The sequence below is a fragment of the Lutra lutra genome, chromosome 4 (genome assembly GCF_902655055.1).
Source record: "Lutra lutra chromosome 4, mLutLut1.2, whole genome shotgun sequence".
Classification (NCBI taxonomy): Eukaryota; Metazoa; Chordata; class Mammalia; order Carnivora; family Mustelidae; genus Lutra; species Lutra lutra.
The window spans coordinates 101,278,690-101,299,408 of NC_062281.1; the positions used below are offsets into that span (position 1 = coordinate 101,278,690).

Sequence of the window (20,719 nt, forward strand, 5' to 3'; positions counted from 1 at the left end):
TAAATGGGTGGGGAGAAGAAAAGAAGAAAGGAGGGAAGGAGGGAGAGCAAATAGGAGGAATAAATTGCCCAAATGCCTCAGGCCAAGGTGGCCCAAGTACCTTGCCACAGCAGCAAAGGCTCATTTCTCTTTTGGTACTATTGCTGCCTCCTCCTTGAGGGCCCCAAGAAGGAAGCAGGGGCCCAAGGGGCTGTGCAGGCTGGTGAGCGTGATGGCTTGCCATCCATCCACATGGTTTCCCCGTGCAGGCAGCAGGCTTTTCTGGTCCATTGGATGTGGCATTTCCATGGGTACAGCCTAGCTCTGGTTGGAAATGCACAGCTGCAGGCAGGTTCAGCTCCAAGGGGAGCCCTGGCTGGAGCTGAAGTCTGCTCCAGGCGAATTCTGAGGACCTTCTCAACACTGTGACCCCGAGACCATGAAGGCCCCCTGTGCACATCTGACCATACTGGGGTTCTAGCAGCCTTTACTCAGGTCGTGCTGTGAGATGGGACTCTGAAGTGTGTCATGTAGTACATTTCCCTTCATCTCTATGCGGATCCTGCTATTGTACCCCTCCCGGTAACCTGCCCCCCAACCTACAGAGGAGGTCTCCTAGCAATTAGAGTAAGTGGTGGTTTCTAGGGAGAAGACCCTTAATCCTGGAACCCAAACCCCAACCCAGCCGGGGAACCGAGCCATCCTCCTCCCTTCTGCACCTGTTTGCCCAGGTGCAAAACAGGCATCAAAATGATGCCTGCTCAAGTTCGCTTAGAAATCACACCTCCCAGGCCCTGCCCCCCACCTCCTAGTGGGACAGGTGAGGGACGGCGGCCTGGAAACCTGCAGTGTTTTCCCTGGAACCACACAATGAGAAGCCTGGCTGCTGCTGTGCCCACTTTCCCAGGGCCTTTGGGAAGGTTAGGGTCAAGCGCTAACCTAGTGGGATCTATACAGGAGGAGGCTTCCTCCTTCCCATCTATTTCCATCAATGCCCAATGTTTAGTGCCCCCTGCCCGTAGTGTAGCCCCTGTGTGAGGGAAGGCTGGGGAGAGTTTTTTAAATGCTTGGCAGTACACTGCTTGAATCCAGACTGGTGAAGTGCTTTTGTATTGTGAATGATAACGTGCAGATTAGTACAGCACAGACACCAGAGGAGAATATGGAGGAAATGTCTAGTAAAAGTCACTGAAGTTCTGTGGGTATAATCCTGGAGTGCTTCCTGGAGGAGGAGATGAATAAGCAGGATCAGGAACACCCATCAGCTTTGGAAGATGAACCTTGGCCTCCCTGCCTCCTTTCCCATACTCATGCCACTCTTGACTTGGTGCTGCTTCCTGGGAGCCTCTCCGGCCCCCATCTTTAGAAGCTCCTCAGAGCAGCTGCCCACACCTGAAAGGCGGCTGTGATCTTGTGTATGCTCTTCTGCCAGGATTCAGAGCTCCCAACCACAATTCCCTGAGATTCCTAACAGGAAGCTCACAGGGAACCCTGGGAAGAAGTTGTCTTCTCAGCTCTGCCCCTACCTCACCCGCCTTTGCAAACTGGCATTCAGGGAGTACTCACTAAGTGGCCGACACGGTGCTGAGCAGCCTCTGGGCTCCTGTGCCTCACAGGGAGACTGGTGCGTTGGAGGCGCCCTGTGAGTGGCGCCGATGATAGCCACACACAGCCAGTGGCGGCTGGCCTGGGTGGGAGCCCGGTTCCCAGGATCCCAGAGCAGCCTTGTGCCTCACATTCCCCAACCCCAGTCCACAACATCACACCACATCACACCACAATTTTTTTTTAAATCGCCAGAAAATCCATGTGCAAGCTTCTAGCCTGAGATGCCCTTCCCGGTGGGGCCCCTTATGGGGGGGTAGGGGCACCCAGTGCTGGATCGGGGAGGGGGACCCAGTGTGGAGTCGCTGCAAAACCAGGAGACCAAGGTGCAGTGGTGACCTTGGAGGACAGCGTGGTCCAGTGAACTGAGCCAGTCACAAAAGGACAAAGATGTGTGCTTCCATCCTTGTGAGATGCCGAGAGTTCTCAAACTCTCAAACAAAAAGTAGTGTAGACTTAGTGTTTACTGGGAGTGGAGTTTCAGTTTTACAGGACCAGAGATGTCCTGGAGATGGACAGTGGTGATGGTTGCATGACAGTGTGACTACTTAGTGCCGCAGACCTGTATACTGAAAGATGTCCAAGATGACCCAACCCAACCAACCAACCTGAGACCACGCCCTAAGCACCAGGGAAGAGGTGGAGCAGGTTAGCAGCTGGTCAGAGTGGGGCCAGAAGAATGGGCCCAGTGAGGTCCGTGTCCTAATGCCCCACGATGTGGGAGTATGTTGCAGAGGGGAAGAAGGCAAATCACGGTTGTTAATCAGCTGGCCTCAGGAAAGGGAGAGTGTCCCGGGTTACCCAGATGGCCCGGTGTAGCCACAGGTGTCCTTAAAACATGGAACAGGGAGGTGAGAGAGGTCAGAGTAATGCCAGGGGAGAAGACTTGGACCCGTGTCGTTGCTTTTGAAGATGAAGGAGGGGACTGCAAGTCGAGGGATTTAGTCCATCGAGACCCATTTCAGACCTCTGACCTCCAGAACTATGAGCCCATACGGTTTTATTGGTGAAGCCACTAGGTTTGTGGTAATGCGTTCTGGCAGCCAGAGGAAACTGATAAGGCCCCTCAGCAGGGGCCTTCAGAGCTCCATGGTTCCTGCCATCACAGTGTGCCTCCCCCTGAAAGCTCTTGTGTTAGGCTCGCCTATTCCCAGTGCTTGAGGGATGTCCTAGGGGGTGAAGGGATTCCTCATCCCATGGGACTGCAGCAGCTCCTAACCAGCGAGCCCTAAAATAATGATCATCGTAAGAGCAAGCACTGTCCTAAGGTCTGGTTCTGTGTTAACTCATAAGCTCCTCGTAATAACTATGTGAGGTACTTACTGTTCTACTCCACTTTATAGATGAGAAAATGGAAGCACAGAGAAGGTATTCAAAATCACACAGCCTCTAAGAGGTAGAGCTGGAATTTGAAGCCAGGCTCCTGAATCTTTGCTTTTAGCTGCTACACTATGAAAGTCATAGGCTCTCCGGTCTGTGGGGCCCATTCCTTCAGGAGGAAAGAGCCTGCCTTGAGGAAGAAATCTGCTGTTTTTACTTCTTTCTTTTGCGTTGTATGAAAGCTCCATGAAACACTGCCAAGGCTCTAAGAATCAAAGCTCTAAAGAAAGGTATTCTCAGGGACGTGTCCCTCTCACTGCATCTCTGCTCCTCGTTCCCATTCCTTCTTCTTGCCACCCCTTTCCCATCCACCTCTTTTGGGTAACCAATCTCTCTCTCTCTTTTAAGATTTTATTTACTTATTTGACAGAGAAAGACACAGTGAGAGGGGGATTACAAAGGGAGTGGGAGAGGGAGAAGCAGGCTTCCCGCGGAGCAGGGAGCCCGATGTGGGGCTCGATCCCAGGACCCTGAGGTCATGACCTGAGCTGAAGGCAGAAGCTTAACCCACTTTGCATTTTAAGACACGGTATCTTAACTACCTAATAGTATGTTCAGGAGGAACTTGGAAAGCTAGGTGACAATGTGCTGGGCTCAGCTTCCTCCATCACAAGGACGGGAGCTGGGGTGGGTCCTGAATAAAGACAGCACTCCCCATAATACACTCATGCTTTGGTTTAAAGCACAATGAACCGGGAATCTCGCCTCCTGTCTCACTGACAGAGCTGAGCTGCCTGGGTGTGTGCCCTCAGTGGCCTCCTTCCTGACATGTCCAGATGGCCCCAACTGAGTCCCGCTCTACCTTTGCCAGCCTTAATTTAAGGAAGACAGAGACCAGAATCCCCGTGTTGCTGGGGGAGAATCTAAGGCTTAGAGGAGTTTTTAAGTCGGTTACTCAATCACATGATTCAGCACAGAGTCAAGCCAAGAGCCCACTCTTCTTTGTTACACTCTGGTGCAGTCGTGGAGAACGGAGGGAGTGCAGGCAGACAGGTGCCCCGGAGACTGGGTGGGTCTAAGCCAGAAGCAGCTCGCCCCAGTGAGGCCAGTGTTCATCAAGGAGCACCTTGCCTTCCTGCAGACAGAGAACTTTCCCGTCCCACAGATGAAGAATGCCTGTTTACGTGTCATCTTAAACAGTAAGGTCCTCTGCCTCGGGAGTGTTTTGGTTCAACAGTTAAAGGAGACAAGAGAGTGATGTGAGCATCTTTTGGGGGTCCCTGCAGCCCCAGGGTTTTGTTGGCTACTAATATGGGCTTTCCGGTTCATTACCACCTCAGTGTTCAAGCCAGCTGGCTGCGACTCCCAAACCCAGGCCCGGCACAACTTACTGTTTAAAAAAAACAACACCCAGAAAATAGTGAATTGCATCAAATCACCTCTCTTTGTCCTGCATTCCGGCAGCCTTTCTAAATCTGCCTACCTAATTAGCTTCTTCTTCTAACCCAAAATATGATTAAATCTGTATTAAAAATATCTGTGCAGAGTAGGATCAGACACACCTGAGCATTTTCTAAATTTAGCAAAGGACAATAGGCTCTGGGTTACTTTAATTGGGTGCGGGATTGCTACCGGAATACATTTTAATTTGGATTTCCAGAGCGTTTCTCTCTGTCTCCTGCCTTTAAATTGCGTAGCAGAGGAAGGGGGAGCATAATGGGGCCCGTTCATAACTACCCTCCCTCCTGACTTATCTCAGAGCTGAATGAACAATGCGAGGCTGGTGGAGGAGGGGACAGGCGGGAAAGGGTGTCCCCGTTCATCTGTTCATCTGCTCGGACTCGGCTGGGCTGGGAGCACACGGAGCCTGACTTGGAGAAGGCACCAGCAGGATGGGCCTGGCTCTGCGGGGGTGAGGCAGCTGTGGGACACTAGCAGCACCTTCCTCATCACCCAGCTTTCCCGGGGAGTCCCCACAGTTCCCTCTGCTTTCCGGAGCTTGAGAGAAGATGCGCTTGGTCAGGCTGAGAAGTCGCCCTGCCCTGAGGATAGGCCTGGGACAGTTGGGAAGGAATGATTTCAACCTGGGGGCAGTTCCAAGGCACTCTGTCAGTCCCTTCGCTGAAAGATGAAGCTGTGCCACTCTTGTCATTCTGATGATGCCCCCCCCCCCCCCCCCCCCACACACACACCCAGGAGTTACAAAGGCAGGCTTCTTACAGAGGGCTTGAATGACCTCCCGGATTGCACCGATCACCCTTCAGGGAAGAAAGAGGCCTGGGTGTCCCAGCACCTGGAAACCGCCGGATGCATTCAATTTTGCTCAGTGGAGAGCTTGTTACTAACAGGGGGTAGGGATGGTAGGGGTCACCAGCCTCGAACCCAGGAGGAAGTCTGGCTGCCCCAGAATCAGAAGATGGCAAAGGTCCGGGTGTGGGGCTGGCTGGCTGGCGTGAGGATGCCCTCGGGGTTCTCCATTCCCGGCTGGAAGGCTAGAATTTTTACACCAGGTGCTTGCAACTGATTTTCAATTTGCAAAGCAAAACAAATTTGCATTAATCGGAAAAATCCGCAGGAAAGACTGTTTAGATTTTAATGCAGCTGCCGGAGCCATTCAGATTCCAAGTTTACTGGAGGCTCTGTTCACCCTGATGCCTTCACAGGCTGGTTATCTTTGCTTTGAAAGAGGTCCGTTGTCTGCAGAGCAGAAATTTCCTCCCCTGGCCTCTGGGCCCAGGCAGGCTGCCTTCTCTGACCTGCACACAGGGAGGCAGGGACAGGAGGCGACGGAGGTAGGAAGGGCTCTCACATCCCAAGGCCCACCCACCACTGTGACATCTCTCCCAGGAAGAGCTGTTCTGGAGAACATTATGAGGTCTATGTGGAGCTGCCCTGAGGTTCTGGGTCCAGGACAGGGGGCAGGGTGGGAGGCACCTGTGAGTTAGACTCAGGTTCTGTTCTGATGGCTCCGTCCTTCCTGGCGGACCCCTGCCTGCTGCCTTCTCTGCCCTGGGGCACCCTGCAGAGAGGGTGCAAACTCATCTCACCCCACCTTATGCGAATACAATCGGGGTGATGGATTTGTCCCCAAACCAGTTGTACCATGCCTTCCGCAGCCATTAAGGAGGGAACTCCGCAGCCTGGTCCCCTGCTTTGATGGGGATTCACTCCTGCTGCTCCCCGCTGAGCTGAGCGGAGCCTGGGCATTGACTGTGTCTGTGTTTCCTGTGTGAAGGAGGGCAGGCACGTGGAGAAGTGTTCCCTCGGAGATTTTTATGAGCAGGGGGTCCCAGCCAGCCGGGCTCTGGGGGAGCAGGGGAGCCCAACCCAGGACCCTTTCTCCTTTCCATGAATCATGACCCCACCCCCTCAGGGCCATTCATTTAACAGATATTTGTCGTGCTCCCATGGGATGGGCACTATTCTAATCATCTGCGGATATGGCAGGGAATAAAGTAGGAAGAAATTCCTGCCCTCCTGTGGCTTATATTCTAGCAACTGTTGATAATGTAGAGATACATAAGGAAAGAAAAAAAAAAAAAAAAGGACCTCTGAGTACAGGAAGCAAGGTGAACCATGCAGCTGTCTGGGAGGAGGAACGTTCCCGACAGCAGGAGCTGAAGTGCCAATGCAACCAGGCCAGGGATGTCTGAAGGCCACCAGGTAGGCCATTGTGGCTGGTGAGGGGGAGGAGGTGGGGTCGAGAACGTTCGAGGGACTGGCCACATAGGTAGGGCCTTGGAGGCCACCATGAGCCAAGCCCCCGTGTTCTAACCTCAGCTTTCCTGCTCTAACACTTAACAATAGTACCGTAATTTCTGGTTCGTTGGGTCTCTTTTCTGGTGAACTTTTGCTGCCCTAGGGCAGAGGTATCATTCAGAGCTGCCTCTCTGTTGCCTAGCACAGTGCTTGGCGTATAGTAAGGGCTCAGTGGATGTTTGTTGGATGGACAGGGGGGACAGATGGACGGATGGATGAATGGAAGGAAGGAGAGAGGGCAGGGAGAGAAAAGAGAGAGAGATGAATATAGGCATTGCCACTCACACTTCATCCGGAAAGCCCAGGCCAGTGTTCTGTCCTTCTGCACACTTGGGAAGTAGTGACCTTACCCTTTCACCTCTGTCAAGTCCGCCATGCAGGACGACACTGGCTATCCGTCACTTCCCTGTGTTCGGGACTTCAGTGGCTTATGGCCAGAAGCGGGAGGCATGCCCAGTCAGGGATGGGGTTCCAAAGTGGATAATAAAATGTGTCCTTTTCTAACCTGTGGGTGGGAATGCAGATCTGGAAGCGAGGAGTAAGAGGAGTGAGCAGGCTCCCATGGGGAGGGAAGAAGGAGGGACTCTGAGCCAGCTTTCCTGGCCTCCTCAGCCTGGCGCTTCCACACAATCCCCCCATGGAGGGTGCACCCTACATGCTGGTCTGCCATGATTCCAGAGGAGGGGAGAGTCCTGGAAAGTGTTGGTAACCAACTATAGTCAATAGGAAGGGTCCTGCTGGCCCCCCAAGCTCACTGTTCAGAAGGCCCAAGAGCTTTAGAACAGTGAATGCTCATAGTTCCCAGAATGCCTTTTTCTTGCTCTTTGATAATTCTGACACTGGGCCAGAAGAGACTTCCTGGTCTGTGGAGTTCCAGATCCTGGGACACAGAAGCAGAGACCTTTCTAGAAACACTTCCTAGAATCTAGCCTGGTCCCTGAAGGGCCCATAACTGTTGGCAAAGCCCAAAGCTCTGGAATAGGACAGAAGTCAACTTTAGAGCCACTTGGAATCTTTGGGCTCAAAACACAGAGTGTTTGCTTTTGGCTGCCTGGCAAAGAAAAAGAAATGTGAGGCCAGGCTGGCAGCCAGCAAAACTGGTGTTAAGAAACTTTATGTTGTGACTTGACCTCAGAGAGCAGGCTCTGGAATCGGAGACACCAGGCTGTGGATCTGTGCACTGACCTCACCAAGCTGTGTGACTTTGGGCATGCCACGTACCCTCTCTGGGCTTCAGAGCTCTTGGCTGGAAAATGGGGAGATGACAAGAGATCATTTCCATCCCACATGAGTACTTCAAGGATTACACAGGAAAGTAAATGTAAACCGCTTAGCATAATAAGCAGCCCATAGTAAGCACTCACTAAATGCTGTCTAACACCTCAAGAATGAAGACAAATGGAGGAGTGAAGGGGGAGGGGATGCGTGTTTAGAAAAGGAAGGACCTAAGGGGAAGAAAGACACCAGGCATCTTCCAGAAGGAGTGCTACTTAGAGCTGGCCAGATTTCGAGAATGGGAGCAAATGGTGTTCTTTTTTTTTTTTTTTTTTTTTTTTAATTTATTTGACAGAGAGATCACAAGCAGGCAGAGAGGCAGGCAGAGAGAGAGGAGGAAGCAGGCTCCCTGCTGAGCAGAGAGCCTGATGTGGGGCTCGATCCCAGGACTCTGAGATGATGACCCGAGCTGAAGGCAGCGGCTTAACCCACTGAGCCACCCAGGCGCCCCGCAAATGGTGTTCTTGACCAAGGTGATGAGACCACCAGTCGCTGCCTGTGTCAGCCTCGAACGCTACCTGCGTCAGCCTTCAATGATGGGCCGGAATTCAGAGATGCTGCTTCTGTTCCCAGGGCGGCTTTCCTCCAACGCAGCAGGGAGCCAGGTGATGGACCCTGGTTTCACTCTGGCCTGGTCTGGTGGGCAAGCCACTTCCCCGCTCTTGCCTCAGTTTCCTGTTTTTGGGAGAATGAGGCAGGTGGGCTGCATCGCTTCCCGGGTGCCCTCGCCCCCCTCCCCTTGTACCTCTCAGTGGGCAGGCACCTAGAAGGCAGTAAAGAGGTCAGGCTCCGACCTCACACATCTGTACCCGAGCCCCAGAATGCCGTTCCCAGCTGTGTGTGCCTGGAAGTGTTACTTGCCTCCACTTTAATCATCGGGAGGCCTAGAAGTTTAAAGGAGATAATGTATAGGCAGTGCTTAATGGTAGCTGAGGTGGGTGCACCATGGTTCAGTAAATTATAGCCATTACGGGTCCTCCTACTGCCACTCTTCTGCACCATCACAGAGCAGAGTCACCCACCCTCGTGTCCCTGCTCCTGCCCCCAACTCAGTTTAGGGAAATTACATGCCATGGGAACCACACACCACGGAGATGAATCATGCACAAACCGTTTGGTACCGAAGTTAGTGAAACCTGCTGCAGAGTTACCCTGATACATTCTTAATGGTATGCGTGATTGTTTCTGAGCTGCACAATAATTAGACATAAATGGTAAGCTAGGCATGTAAATGAAAATAATTAGTATATGTAATAATTAGGCAAAGAAGGCATTTTTGTGATCAGCTGGGAGGAGGGAGGATCCCAGGGCTGGGGGAGAGGATCAGACCTGGGGAAGGATGTGTGGAGGGGGCGGAGGGGGGCGGCATCCTTCTCTGCCCACAAGAGAAGGCTGGTTCCTTCCCAGGTCATGTCGGGGCCAGACCCCATTGACAACCCCCTCCCCCCGTGCCCCGCCCCAGGTTAGATGGGCACTTCTCTAATACTAAGTCCTGGAGAAGAAAGAACACAATCAAAGGCCCTGAGGAGCCTCAGCGTGCCCCGGGTGGGGGGTGGTGATGGGGGAAAGGGACCCTCCCCAGCGTGAAACAGTGACGGGAGCCTGCAGGTCCTCAGCGCCCATCTGTTGAATGAATGCCTGCATGGAGACATGCCTCTTCGCGGAGATGTTTGTAACTGAGGAGCAGCAGCGGGAAGATTGGAGAATCTGGGGGGAAGAAAGGAGGAAGCTGGCGGGGAGCTCTGCGAACAACTTGGGAGGCCCTGGCACAAAGAGGTCAGGACTGTCTGTTTTGAAAGCAATCTGCCCAGGCGTGATTTCCTGCGCAATTAGCTGTCCTGTGCCTTGGTTTCGCGCCTGGTGAATTGGAGACAGGCCGTGATAAGCATTAGTGAGTTAATACAGCGAATACACATGGAGTCCTTAGCCCAGCCCGGTGCAGGGCGCACTGTCATGCTAACTAAAGCCATTCATTAGCCATTTTTCTGGCCCTTCCTGTTAAGTGCCTTGTGAAGCCTACTGACTTGATTTTCTCCAGCTCAGCAGCTGAGAGAGGGGCAGTGAAGGGGAGCTGGAGGAGCCAATTCTGACTGGGGAGCCCTCGGTGCGGAGCCAGGACGGCCCTCAGGGGCTGCTTATTCCTTCTTCCATTCACTGAGCACACATTTATGCCTACTGAGTACCCCACGTGCCAGGCTCTATTCCTGGAGCCCAGGATGCAGCTGGGAACAGGGCCATCAAGGTCCCTGCCCACTTGGGGCTATGATAGAGTGGGGGCGGGGGAGATGGTGAAATTAAACATAGAGTAATTCAGTAGGTGCTAAGTGGACAACAGTGAAGTGGAGATAGGGCAGGAAAGGAAGCTGGGGCAGATGTGGGGGTGGGGGAACCACACTGGCCCAGAGACCGTGGGAAGGTCACAGACTTTTTGCGTCTCAGACTTTTTGCATCTCAGTGTGTGTGTGTGTGTGTGTGTGTGTGTGTGTGTGTGTGTCTGTAGATGTTTACTTTGTGGCTTTTCTGGGATGAAGTTTCAATTCCCAGGCGAGCTGGAAGGTGCCCTCTCCCCATTGCCCATACTGGGTTTGCTTGGGGAATGCACTATGCCATCCAGTGTTTTACAGAAAGACAACAATGAAATGGCCTGCCCAGGGTCACACAGCTAATAATTGGTTAAGTATTGGGCAGATCACCTATGCGCAGACCAGAAAATGCGTTTGTAAATGATTAATCGCTAACCTCTGGGAGTTGCTTACTGGTGAAAAGACACTGTACTAAGTACATGATCCTATTTTCACTTCTCGTGAGGCAGGTGCTCTTATCCCATTTTGTAGATGAGGAAACTGAGGCCCAGAGCTACAAAAAGACCTTCCCAAGGGGACACAGTTAGAACCCAGATCTGCTCCAGAGCGTGCGCTGTTAACCAATGAAATTGCTAGTTAGAAGAAGCCATTGTGGTGTCTCCCAAGTTAAATGAGGAATTTGAGTGAGTAATGCAGTGGGTAAGAGTGCAGGCTCTACATTCCTACTCCTAGAGTTTAAATCCTGGCATCGCCACTTGCTAGCTGGGTGACCTTGAGCAGGCCTCATAACCTCTCAGTGCCTCGTCAACACAGCGGGGAGAGTCACAGTATCTCTCATAGTGTCCTTGTGGGTGTTCAGTGAGTTAACCCATGTAAACCATGAGCACATTGCCTGACACAGACAAGCGTGATACGTGTCAGCTGTGACTTGCCAGTACCCAGACCCTCCTTCTAGTGGCGGATCCATCTGACCTGCTAGGGGAGTGAGTGTCAGAGTGAGCCCAGGCAAGAGATGGGTGTGGCCTGGTGGGGAGTTTTCTCTGATGGCGACCCCTGACCCAGGCAGGACCTAGAGCTGGGCTCTGGCCCCTGGACTGTGATGGGCAGCATCCACTCTTGATCAGGGGGGCCCTCTGGCTTCTGCCTCTCTGCACAAGAACGTGACTCAGACCCCTAGCCCAAGTGTGCCACGATGAACGCAGACATGACCTCATCCCCCAGAGAAACCCACGGCCAGGGCCAAGACCTATTTGTAGTTGGTCTAGTTCAGCATGTCTTGGTGTCTGGCATGATATGGGCACACATTCTGGGGTTGCCAGTGCCCAAGGAGAGGCCGCGCACAGCCTTGGCCGGGGGCAAAGGGGTGTGGGCAGCCCTGTATAGGAAGCCAGGTCGGCTAGCCCCTTCCTTGCTCTGCCCCGTTCCCCACCGGTCAGTTGACCACAGAGGTCAAGGGAGCATTTGCTGTAAGGTCTGAATCATCGCCTGACACGTGACCAGCATCATGCTGGCTCCTGGACACAGAGGGTGGCCCGACTGTGGAGACAAGCAGTGAAGGCCTTGGGGTCAGGAAGGCCTTGGCTCCATGGATCCTTCCTCAGAAGCGCTCCCTTCCTGAGTGCACCTCCATGTGGGGCCTGGCTCCCGCCCCAGGTAGGAGATGGCTGGTCCGGAAAGTGGATGCGCATGTCCCTCTCAGGGTCATAGCCAGAAGCAATATGTTTCCCCTTCCAGGGAAATGAGAGAGTCAGGTGAAAGGGAGCCCATGTCTGGAGGGAAGACAGGCAGGCTATTATTTCTCAAGTGCACCGTGTCCTGGAATAGGCCAGAGCTGTGGCAGCCCCGACATCTCCGCTCTTCCTAAACAATAATGGTCTGAGGATGTCCGAGTCCCAGTCCTCCACGTTGGCAGAATCCTCACGGGGAGGCCTTTGCTCGGCACAGGAGGCCCTTGGCTCTGGGCTGGGGTGGCTGTGGGGCGGCTCCAGAGCTGAGCTCCCAGCTGGGGGCGTGCTAACGGCCAGCAGAAAAAACCTCCCGTGCTTGAAGTGGGAGCTGGAAATGCTTCTGGAGGATCAGGGCAGGCTGATGGAACCCCAGTCTCCACCTCTCTGAACTGAGCGTTCTTCAGGTCTCGTGTGCCCAGGAACCTTCCCCACTCCCAGAACATCACACCCATGGCGTTAAAGCACCTGGCGCATGCTCTTGTCATCATTTGTTGAGCCATCCCCAACCTTCTCTTCCAGGCTGTGGGCTCTTCGGAGGGATGGTGCTCTCCTTACTCACCTCTGTCTGCAGTCCCACCCTCCGGCCTGGCCCAGGTGGCTGCCAGGTGTTGTGGACCGGATGCGAATGGAAGGAGGAAGGGAAACGCAGTGCAGAGCCCTCCTTGCTAGTGCCCACGGGAGCCATCTCCTGGGACCGCTTAGGGACAGGGCGGAGCCCGGTTAGGGCTCGCTGGTGGTCCCCGCCCGAGGGCATGTCCCTTGCCTGAGGGATGGCTCTTGGATCTCTTTGAGATTTGAAATCTCAGGCCAGGAGCCTCTGCCTCGCAGCTGGTCACTGGCATGTTCTCTGGCCAGTGGTGCTCACAGTGGCACTTCTGCCCATCCCGCTGCCTGCCTGTGGCGAGGGAAGGTGGGGGCGGGGGGGGGGGGCGGTGTTCACCTACCTGGGCAACACGGCTCCTATCCTTCTACTGAGGGGCTTAGAGCTTCCAAGGAGGTAGCGAGGCCCCTCCTGGCTTTTCACTGACACAGAAACGTGCGCTGCTTCCTTAGCTGGAGGAAAAGAAATACATTTCCAAGATGTTGACCCAGGTGTTAGAATGCCGGAGATTAGAATCCTGGAGATGAAAGTGAAAAGGTCATGCGCGCGCACGCGTGCGCGCGCGCGCACACACACACACACACACACACACACACACACACACACATACACGACTGCGTGTCAAGGTCCTGGATCGTTGGAGAATGGGAGGAAGGGATTTTGGGACCCAGGATGGAGGAAGAATACGGGATGGTTTGGGGGCACCTCTCAGCTTTTCCCACTCGCCCTGTATTGTGGAATGGGATGGCGATGACTGGCTGGATAAGAAATCCAGGCGGGAAGCCACCGTAGAGGGCATGCTGGCTGTTCAGTGCTGTCTAGCTTCATGTGCTCATAGCTACCCCAGGGAGCCTGCCCTCTCCACTCCATCATGGTGGTTCTCAAGACTGTCTGAGCTTGGAGTCCAGAGGGTCCTACAGAACGTGTCCCGGAGGGGTGGAGCTGTAAGGGGCTCTCGTGGCAGAGTGTTCCCTTCATCTTAGGGGTGGGGAAACGGAGGTTGAGAGCTCAGGGAGCATGGCTACCCAACAACGAGGGCAGAGCCAGCACAGAACCAGGCCTGTCGACTCGTGCCCAGTGTCTGTTGAGAGTCTGCGGGGATGATCACGTGCGTGGACACATGTGCACCTGCTTCACCCCCAGACGTAAGCCTTAAGCGTGAGGTCTTGATCTGTTTCATCACAGAGGATACACTCAATCAACATTGATTGGATACTTCCCATTGCTGTCTCACTGAACCCTCATATAAAAACAGGGACTGCTCTTCTGTAACTGAGGAAAACGTGACTCAGAGAGGTCAAGTAACTTGCCTCAAGTCACACAGCTGCCACCTGCTAGAAACAGAACTTGCATACAGATCTGACTTCCCAGCCAAAGGCAACAAGCACGGCATCAGCATGCTTCCTGTATGTTGGGCACCGATCCAGCCCCTTCCATGTTCTAAATTAATTCTTCTCACCACCTGGGAGATAAATGCTGTTATTATCCCTTTAAAGGCACAGAGGGCATAAGTGTCTTTCCCACAGTCATGCAGCCAGTAAGGAGCAGAGCCCTGGTTTGCACCTAGGATCTCTGACTCAGAAGAACTCATTCTTAATACTATGCTACACGTACTCAGTAAACATCATTGAATGAATGCCTAGAATGGAGGAACCGCGGGGGGCTCTTCACCTGGGCTCTCGCCACAAGGCGCTGCTCAGAGTCCCTGCTATGCTAGCCACCACCGCTGACCACATTGCCTGTCCTCTGAACACACACTGAGAACTGTTTAGCTGTGTTGGAACTGGCTAGAATCTTCGTTTGACCTTGAGTTCAAGGCAGATTCCTCTGACCATCTCCCTTCCTTTCCAGCTGCTACTGCCACCCTGCTCATGAATTAAACATGACGCCGCCCAGGGCCTTGGGTTCGCCACACCATTGCTGCCTTTGTGTTCATCTTGGACAAATCAGGGCTGCCTGGGAGCCCTCTTGGGCTTCAAGGCAACAAACGGTCAGAGACAGAAATGTCTGCAGAGTTGAGTTTTTCAGCTGCCTTGAGGAAAACACACCCCTGGCTATTGTGGTAACTTGAAATTGTTTAAAAAATAGTTGCTTACCCACACGTGCTTTCCCGCTGTCGTCTCTACCATAATGCCTTCTATTTCAGCACCCACCTTATCTCCCCAGGAGTCCTGTTGATGTTCCTAACAACTCTGGGAGAGGCGAGGCCAGGATGCCTTTTCAGCTCCAATGCAAGAAGGGAAAGTCAATTCTGACCATAATCAGTAACGGCTCCTACAAAGCCTGGGACAGATCAGGAGGTTGACGGTGCCATAGAGGGTAAACATCACCAGGGAACTATTGGGAGATCTGTACTCTGAACCTTTACTCTGCCTTTATTGACTAGCTGTGTTACCTCAGGCAAGCCACTCAGCCTCTCTGGGCCTCAGTAAAGTGAGATGTTAGGACTAAGACGATTTCTGAATTAAGACATGGCAGCTGAGATAACTCAGGAGTACTTTATTCAGGGTGGTGAAGAGTGAGAAGCCAGACTGGGGTGGTGAGGTGATCAGGGATTAGCAGGAAGCCACTGCTCCTGGGGGGTGGGGGGTTGGTGTTGTAGGAGGCCTCCCACTGGCATCACTTAGCAGGAGGCACAATAATGATGGCTTGTCTGGAGGGAGATACCCCGCAGCCTACCAGGTCCTTGCCTCCCCCAGCCCCCCAGGCTTCTGCCAGTCCTTCCCATCGGCTGAATCCAGCTGCAAGCCAGTTCATCCTGGAACCTAGGAAACGCAGCACGTGCAAGACACAGTTCCAAGGGCCAAGAGGTGTGGGACCAACATTCTATCTTTGCCTGAGTTCCTTCATCTGTAAAATGGGATGAGGACCTTGCCTGTCCCATTGTGTCATTGGGAGGGTTCTATGAGATAAGGCATCCAAAGCCCCGGCCAGACATATGGGAGCATGACCGATGGATGACAACTCTTAATTATTAATATCCACTGATCCTGTCCTTTGTAATGGGCTAGGTGTCTCTGATCATGTTGAGTGCTGTGCTTCCCACAGGTAGAGTGTGTGTCCTCAGGACCAGGTGAGAAGGGATCTGTCATTCATTCACCAAACCGTGGATACTAACAAGTGATAGACACGGGGCTAGTTCCACAGGGCGTGGAAATGCAGACTATGCGATCCAGGCAGAGATGGCCGATTAAATCTTAGCTGTTGGGTCAAATGATTTTTTAAATAATTTTTAAAATTAGTTGCAAGATTAAGGGTTTTGTCTAAAGAGCTCACATTTCCCACTTCTCCTGCGTATCTTTCTCTTCATTTCCTTCCTAAAGGCCACACAGCCCTTCTCTGCCTTCTCTTGACTCTGGCTTAGCAAACACTGAGCATCTAGGGGGACTTAGACCTGAGCTGTTGGAGTATCTTACTTCTTTTCCGCACAGGTCATTCTGTTTGTCCCCAGAGATCCATTGTCTACCCTTACCCCTCTGGGTCTGCTCTATGCCCAGGCATCCAGGTGAGGCCCAAGCAGGGGACCTGAGGGTGAAAAGAAGAGAGACTGGGTTATTTCCTCCCTTCATCCTCACTGTCCTGGGCACTGCTCCATGTTGAGCACTCCTGCCTGGTAGCCCAACTCCTTTGATCAGACTTTTGGGGCTCCCTCCCCTGCTCCATCAGTGAGGGGCTAGTCCCATTGCTGGTCTCTGGGTGCCAGGGCATCCCTGATTGGCCCACCTGGTCCTGCCCCACTTCTGCCAATGATCCTTCCCTCCGAGCCTCTGGACCTTCTGAGATGGGGTTTGGTACCTGCCTGCCCCTGACCCAAGCTCCTTTGAAGCAGAAACCCCTTGAAGAGGAGCTGTGATCCCGATGGTGGTTTTGCAGGGCCTTCATGCCACAGGGCTGTACGAGCGAATTCCAGTGGAACTTTCTTAGTCATAGCCTTGGGCAAGTTACTCTAGCCATCTGAGTTTCTTTCCTCCATTGGTTTACAGAGTTCAGAATAAGAGTAGAGAGAAGAAGATGGTAAAGTGTGTGGAGTCAGCCCCTCATATATAGGGTTTGCAAATGAAGGAGCTGGGACAGGAGGATACCTTGCCAAGTCTGCCTCCTGGGGCTAGGAAATGGACTAAGTCACAGGCACAAGTCTCGTGGGCAGTGACCTCTCCCCAGTGGAGAGTGATCTCCGGGTGGAATGCCAGGACAGCCCCATCTGGTCACAAAAAGGGAAGGGTTTGTTTCCTTGGGAGGGTTTTGGGGTGCGTGTGCACACACACACACACACACACACACACACAGCTGCTGGTGGCGTGACAGGGTGGGCTTTCAGTGTGAGTGTGGGGCTGATCACAGGGAAGGGATGCTCCACCAGGATGCACCAACCCTGGGTGGGACCCACGGCGGGGGCTCCAGCCACCCCTCTCACTCACACTTGGCCTGCGGTGTTCAGCAACAAGACACTGTTTCAGAAACAGGAGAGGGAAGAGGAGGAAGTGCCCAGCATGGGAAGCCTCGAGTGCCGCCAGGCAAGCTGGTACTGGAATTATGTGCAGTCCATACGCCAATTTGCTTTGTCATTGCCTGGTTATTTTTAGAAGCCACTGGCGTATCTAGGAAACCAGAATCTGTTGACTGTGTTTCTTCAGTGTTGGGGGTGTGTGATTATTTCCCAGAGATGCTGAAGGAATGTGTGAGGTTGGGCTGTGGGAAGGCGACCTCTCCTCCCTGGGTCAGGGCTCACGTGCACACAGTGCCCAGGAGGCCCCCTGCCCTTCCCACGGCGTTTGTCTCTGCCCATCCCAGGGTGAGGCCAATGTCCCGGTGACCTTTCCCAGATGGAACATCGGCAGGGAGGAGGGGCCTCCATTTTAGCTCCCAGCTGGAGGGGCCAGTGGGGTCCTTTCCCCCCTTTCCACCCCCCACCTCATGCTCCTCAAGGTATCAGGTAAGCATTTGTCTGGGGCCCTGGGGACCAGAGCTGTCCTTTGCTCCCTGGTCCCAAGGAAGAGTAGGAAGTAGAGAGGAGAGGGGATGGCCCAGCAATAATTTGAGCTTTGAATAGGAAACTTGGAAGGTTCTTCCACCTTGCTCTACCCAATCCGGCTCCTTCAAGGGCAGTGTCATTCCTCCAGATGCGACCTAGAATCCAGAAAAGAGTGGCACTTATTTCAAATCCGGTCAAGTCCTAATGGTCCAGAGATGCCCTCTCGGCAGGCGGGGGCTGGGGGGTGCCAGCTTTAGTTGGTTTCAAACTTTGGTAAGACTGTGGTTGAGGGTACTCTACCATGGATTTGCCAGAAGAACTTTAAACTGTGAGGTTTTGTACTTGTCAACATGTAAATTTGCCCTGCTTCAGAGACAGCGTCAAATCAGGGTTGCTGACCACTTTGGGAGGAGGCAAAATGAGACACTTAGAATAAAATCCAAACTCTTTACCTTGACCTTCCAGACTTTATCTGATGAGGCCCCTCCTCCTCCCCAAACCCATCTCATACCGTTCCGCCTTGGCCTCAGGGTGTTAGTGTATCAGTCCTTCTTTCTAGTCCTTGCACATGCCGATCTCATGCCTGCCTCTGGACCTTGGCACTGACTGTTGCTTCCACTTCCTCCAGATTATCAAAGGGCAGCCTCTTCTCATTCAGGTCTCTAGGGAATGTCATATCCTCAGAGAAGCTTCCCCTGAGTACCATATCTAAAATTGCCACCCCCTGCCACACACCCACTATCAGTCTGTCTGGCCCCATTACCCTCTTTTACTTCATTCTTACACTTACTACCTAGATTTCTCTACCGCCTCTCTTCCCTGAGCTCAGTAGCAGCTTCCTTCAGCCTTTTGCAGAATTCCTCTGTGGCTCCCCAGACCATGGACTCACCACCATCCCAGCCCTTGCTGGAATATATGGAAAGTATCCACATGCCCGTTGTCCCCATAAGGCCACGAGCTCATTAGGGGTGGAGCTGTGTCTTTATCTCCTCCTGACCAACACTTAGCACAGGGCCTGTCAACCCCAGGAGACACTAGAGAAACTTCCTTCTCTCCCAAGCCCCACTCCCATCATCCCACATGCGACATGATTTTTCAAACCTCTTTTCTTGTTTCCAAGTCTCTTCCCAACACTTTCCACACTCACTCAAGGGACACTTTGCTCCAGCCTTCTTTTTTGGTCTCCTTGTCGTCTCAGACATCACACCTGCACAGCACATTCCAGCTTACAATGAGGTTTCCTTGTGTGTGATCATTTCTTCACATCGAAGTCACTCGTATCTCCTCTGGGGTCCGGCCCGGCTGACGTCTCTCAGGTAAACATTTACTGAGCACTTATTATGGGCCGTGATCGGATTTGGATATTTTCCGTTTTAGTCTTCTGGGAACCTACCAAATCTGTGGGATGGAACGACCTCATAAAGCAAGGAGGTAAATCCCCAGGGCTCTCAGCCCACCATTCCATAGTAAGGCCTACTTGTGTTCCAGACCAGCCTTCTCACAAATGTGCCCACCCAGACTGGTCAAAGTTCAAACACCCTCTATGGCTGCAGGGGGTCCTTAGGGTGGGGGGATCCCATATTAAAGTGGAAAGGGAGGATGGGGTAATAGTAAGTACAGTGGTCTGGGATGGAGACCTCGGAACCCATCCTGTCCATCCTGTGCTGTCTTTCTCCACCTCAGCGGAGAACTCATCTGCCCCGGCTCTTCCCAAGGCCGTGAAAGGATCATATACAACCTGGTGTCCCAAAGACCTTTGTGAGGAGAAACAGAAATGTGAGGGCTCATTTTCTCCCTGAGAGTGACTCCCTGCCTCCCCACCCCCAGCCCAACCCTCTGGTCATGTGAACACCTGCAGCCTCTGAGGCCACCGGGCATTTTCCCACAACCCCTCCTCCAGCCAGGCCAGGCCCCCATTATATAGTCTCAGTTCTGTTCTGTAATCATTTAAGCTAATGACAATAGTGAATACTTACTGAGCATGTATTATGTGCCAAGAGCTCTTCTAAGCACTGTGCGGGGTTAACTCGATCATTACAACTTTGATGGAGATGAGCGTGGGGTCTGACATGCTACCTCTCATTCCCAGTCTCAGTGCTCATGGTCTTTGTTTTCTTGCTGTACTCCACGAGCTTGGGCCTTCAGCGCAATGGTGAGTGGAAATGGTGAAAGCAGACACCCTTGCCTTGTTACTAGTCTAAGAGCATCCTGTCTTCCACCATGAAGCACAACGCTAGCCATGGGTTTTTTTATAGATGCCTTTTTCCAGTTGAGGAGGTTTGCTGAGAGTTTTTTTTTTTTTTTAATCATAAATGGGTATTATACTTGTTAAAAGTTCTTTATACATCTGTTGAAATGATTATATGACCTTTCTTTTTTTAGTCTATCTAATGTGATGAATTACACTGAGTATTTTGTGTAGAACTGATATTTTATCTTCCCTAAATGTTTGGTAGAATTTATCAGTGAAGCCTCTGTACCTTGTTTATAACATTCGCTTACCTTTTTGAATTGTGTAGAAGCTGTAGTGAAGTTTAGTCTTTCATGCCTCCTATCTGTGATTTTGTCTTTTTTTTTTTTTTCCCTGATTGGGAGTTTTCCAATTATACTTATTTTTTTTTTTTTAAGAAAGAGCTTTTAGTTTCATTGAATTGGTCTTTGTTTTTCTGTTTTCTATTTCATTGATTTATGCTCTTTACTGTTTCTTTCCTTCTGCTTGCTTTGCTTTTAATTCTCTTTTTTTCCTACTCTCTTGTAGTTAAGAGTTTTTAGATCATTGATTTGATACTATTTTTTTAGTATAAACATTTAATGCTATAAATTTCTCTCTAAGCACTGGTTTAGCTTCTACATACTGCAAAGTTTGATATGTTATGTTCATTTGTATTCAGTTCAAAATATCTTATTTTCTTTGTGACTTTTTCTTTGACCCATGGGTTATTTAGAATTGCATTGTTTAATCTCTTAATATTTGAGGATATTTCACATATCTTTTTTTTTTTTAAGATTTTTTTTTTATTTATTTGTCAGAGAGAGAGGGAGAGAGAGCGAGCACAGGCGGACAGAATGGCAGGCAGAGGCAGAGGGAGAAGCAGGCTCCCCGCCAAGCAAGGAGCCCGATGTGGGACTCAATCCCAGGACGCTGGGATCATGACCTGAGCCGAAGGCAGCTGCTTAA

The 20,719-nt window shown here is 52.1% G+C and overlaps 1 protein-coding gene and 1 long non-coding RNA gene across 3 annotated transcripts in view; one reads left to right on the forward strand and one right to left on the reverse strand.

The window, feature by feature from the left end:
• KCND3 (potassium voltage-gated channel subfamily D member 3) overlaps positions 1 to 20,719 on the forward strand; it is a 213,376-nt gene that overhangs the window by 54,326 nt on the left and 138,331 nt on the right. The window lies entirely within an intron of this gene.
• Positions 15,063 to 18,937, reverse strand: LOC125098698 (uncharacterized). Its single transcript, XR_007126918.1, has 4 exons — positions 18,643 to 18,937; positions 17,625 to 17,696; positions 15,986 to 16,094; positions 15,063 to 15,334 (listed from the first exon to the last, which is right to left on the reverse strand). It is a non-coding gene; the product is annotated as an uncharacterized LOC125098698 (long non-coding RNA).